General features: G+C 42.8%; 1 long non-coding RNA gene across 1 annotated transcript; it reads right to left on the minus strand.

Moving 5' to 3' along the window:
* Window positions 1-211: 211 nt before the first annotated feature.
* Window positions 212-3867, minus strand: LOC125514356 (uncharacterized). The gene is made up of 4 exons (XR_007286357.2): window positions 3166-3867; window positions 1514-1578; window positions 1397-1434; window positions 212-602 (listed from the first exon to the last, which is right to left on the minus strand). It is a non-coding gene; the product is annotated as an uncharacterized LOC125514356 (long non-coding RNA).
* Between the last annotated feature and the right edge of the window lie 335 nt (window positions 3868-4202).

Consider the following 4202-nt stretch of genomic DNA (forward strand, 5'->3'; position numbering starts at 1 on the left):
GTTTGTTTTCTCCCGGCAGATTAGTCATCTAATAGGAACTACATCTTACCGGCAGTTCTATAGCCTGCACAAGGACATTTACCCGGCAGGTAATATGCCAGCACACACGCGTTGTTTCAGTCAGTGCAATATATCCCTAATTTAAGACACGGCCACTATGTTGAGGCAATGAAGACATATCACACAATCTATACACACACTTTAATCAATGTTACATGCAAGGTCTCATTCAATAACATTAACCAATCAAATACATAAGAACATTCTGCCACAATGCAAAGTACATATGTTTCTAGGAAAAGAAATTGTGCCACACATCCAAAATGAGCATTCCATGGCTTATGTGCCAAAACAACCACCAAAATGAGCAAAGTGAAACTTGCAAAATCTTCAGGTTCAACAAAGAAGGCATATTACATACTCCCTATCTCCCAAATTATTTGTCCAGATACGGATGTACCAAAACACCTTCTAGTCTAAGACAACGTAATTTGGGATGGAGGTAATATATATTATCACTCCACCAACTTGTAAGATCGTCCAAACCTCCAGCAACTTGTACATCTTCCAAACCTCCAGCAACTTGTGTATCTTTGAGATACCTGCAACAAATATACATAAGAACTATAATATATAATCTTGTAGACAAGATACTATAGTTTCTTTACAGTATTCACAAATTCTGGCCCTATGCATACATTGGTCATAGCTAGCTACTAGAACAGAAATCAATGCGTCTTATAAGCTATTATATATGATATAGTTATGCAAAGAAATAGATCAGTTAGTACTATGAAAGCCAACATAAAAGTAAATATATCAACTATGTTCATGACTAAAAACAATTTTCAAGTTTGGCTCATGTACAATACCAATCTGATTACATTAAGGGCGAAATTGCAAAGAATGACAAAGTAGTCAAGAGAGGTTCATTGAGCAAAGAATTGTCCACCCGTGTTGGCTAACGCCAATCCATGTTACTTATGAATCATGCATAAGGTATTAGTTCAGCTGCATATTACTGATCCTGAGGTCATTGTCAAAGCTGTAATGAGACATATAGCCATCACTTAATTATGTGTAATGTCATTACTGATATAAGTATTGCTGCAAGATAGAACTGTATTATGGTTTTGATGGTGTCTAACCAAACTAAGCTTCTAGAATAAAGCTTGGAGCTATCATGAAGATAACTGTCATTTTAAGTGTAATCGTGAATTCCAACATGGCATTATGCTATTTCACAGTTTTTGCTAATATATAGGATACACATGTACAAGAAAGGTGCAACTAATGCCCTGGAGAAACCGAATTCAGAAATTACTACTTTACAAGGGGTGAGACAGCCACAGATCTAAACAATTGTAAAGATGTAAGTGAGTCCAAGGCATATTACCTCAGCTTGCTTCTGCCATACACTTAGAATACTTCCAGCTGCATTAGAAGTAAAGACTTTTAAGCAATCAAACATAATGTTCATTGGTAAAATATAATCACAAAAACATAAGCTTACATGCTTGTGTCTTCTGGTATCCCCTTTTCCTCTTTTATCTATTTTTGAAATGAAGATGCCAGCTTCTGTAATGATGGTTACTTGGTTAGCAATAGAACGGGTAAAATGTAGTTGGTATTTATACTTTTATTTAGTCTTTGAGAATAGAACACAAATTTTTTTTGTAAAATACTTGTTTAATATTCAACTGCAATTTATGTTTTCTCCGGTGCATATACCAATATAATAATGATGATGCAATATTTTTCTCAAAGACACATATAAATACATGTCATTTTGTATCAGAAGAAAGCCGATGAGGTGCGAGATTGCATATCACAAAGGCGACAACAATTGAATAGGTAACATAATCGAAACAACTGATGAAAATTGTCAAATCTCAAGATTTTGTTAGCAGAAGAACAACTTTGCACAAGTTCGAAGATTCTGAACTGTTCATATTTGGGCGGCGATCTCGTTTGCAGTATTTATCTTCGACAGATGGATAAGAACTGAAAGTATATGTCAGTAACATACCCTTCTTTTTCAAACGAAACATGGCCTACATTCTAAGAAAATTCCATCTGACCTTGTATACCTGACCCTATTCTTGCTTTGTTTTAAAACTGATTCTTAGAGCTGAAACAGGACCATATACTTCGAAAACTACTTTTGACGCATGGCGTCTAGTGGGATGCATATCTCGCCTGCATGATTGCTCGTGGATCAGTGCCGTGCATTGATGCATAGCTTTTCTCAAATTTCCTAGATATATCCATCGGCTCATTTGAATAGGTATGGCACACGGTTGAGCCAAGGCTTTTCGTATCTGCACCGGACCACGTTGTCGCTGTGCACTAGTTCTAAATACGAGCCACTGACGGCAGCAAGACTACCGAGACCAAAATATCAAGGCCAGCTAATGTGGCTATCTTTTTGTGCTGACAGCGCCAGGTCCAATTTTTAGAAAAAAATCAATTTCATTTGACTCATTTAATGCACAAGCGCACCGGCCAACTACATTTTTTAAGGTCCCATGGGGGAAAAATGCCATGCACCCCCTCAATACTGTGCACCACACCCGTCCCTGCATCCTTTTCCAGAACCAAAATTCCTGATCCGTGGTGTGAGCCTGCTGAGTATAGTCCCCCGCGACAGGCATTTAACACACCACGTCTTGATCTGTCAGCATACCATATCCATCACTCATATAGATGAATCAAATAGCCAAACTAAAAGCTGGCAGTTTTAGCTCGTATCTAACAGCACGCGCAGACGGCATAGATACAGTGGGCTGTTGCCGCCGTGCGCTGAAAAATCCGTTTCCCATATGCTTCTGCTATCATAACTGATAAGGACCAACTATATGGCTTCTCAAGCATGACAAGTTAGAGCAACAAACCTTCACATAATGTACGCATAACTGAACTAATGCTCAAGGCTTAAACGATGCACACTGCTGTGTATACTGGTTAATTAGGTAAAAGATAAATTAGGTTATCAGAATACTAGATAAGTTTATAAATGAAAATTACTTCATAATTCTCCTACAATAATGGTTATTTGCTACACAAGGTTTAGTTGGTGCGTTGTGAATGTGAGTGTGTCCTTGTTGTACTCTGAACAGACATACAAGGAAAAAAACAGGGAATAGCATCTTGATCCATACATACAGGTGATGAGCTCGATGAAGAGAGAGGCGTCGTGGTGTGACTGGTGACAACTGTAGGAGGAGTTTTGGAGCAGCCCTACGACCACCGCGCCATCCGTTCTCCATAGCAGCAGGTGCTGCAGGCCTTCACCCCCAGAAGGTGCACGCCCCACCAAGAAGAGGAACGCTCGATGTCGATGCAGCTCGCGGTCGATGGACGATCTGGTGCTTTTCCCGCGAAAGTACTGGGTTATGGGACCGCGTTTTGAAGGCAGTGGCGTTGGGAGTGTGGTGGAGGAAGTCCATAGAGAGGCCGTCGGGGACGAGCTCCTCGGGAGACAAGCGGCTACACTCCCGATCTTACCCTCTCACGGATCCGGGCAAGGCATATGGAATGATGATGGGGAAGTGGCGGTGGAGAGTTGAACAACCGGGGCGGCGTTGATGAGGCCCGGAGCAGCCAGATCCGGCAGCACGGACGACCAGCGCGGCCAGATCCGAACAGCACCGATGACCAGCCCGGCCAGATCCGGCAATGGCTGCGCTGCTTCCACCGAACGGGAGGTCAGCGGAGGAAGAGAGGTAGGGGCGGCGCCGCACAAGGAAGGGGAGAACAGGGTTTGGAAGGGACGGCGGTGGAGTAGTTGGTGCGGCGGCGCTGGATCTGGGTGGAGGGATTTGGGGAACGGCAATTGGGCTCGGGGGCTTTATTTATTTGGTGCGAACTTTTGGGCAACTCCCGCGCCAGCGCGCGTTTTAGGCCCAGTATCTCGCGCCACTAAGTCGCCGGCAGATAATGGGCCGAGGGGTACTTCTCCCGGCAAATATAGTGACCCAAGAAGTGTTTGTCATTGTCGGCAGTTTAGGTGTCCTCGATGCTCATCTTCTCCCGGCAGTTACTTTGCCCTTAAGTAGTTCTAACGGCAGTACTAAGATTCCTGGCAGATGATTTGCCCTTATTCTACTATTTCTCCCGGCAGTTAATTGCCCCCAATCAGGTGTTGTGGTGTAGTGGGGGCGATGTCGAAGTCGACCAGCTCCGTGCGGAAGTTGTCGTAG

Source organism: Triticum urartu, chromosome 6A, assembly GCF_056163025.1.
Source record: "Triticum urartu cultivar PI428250 chromosome 6A, HENAU_Tu73, whole genome shotgun sequence".
Classification (NCBI taxonomy): Eukaryota; Viridiplantae; Streptophyta; class Magnoliopsida; order Poales; family Poaceae; genus Triticum; species Triticum urartu.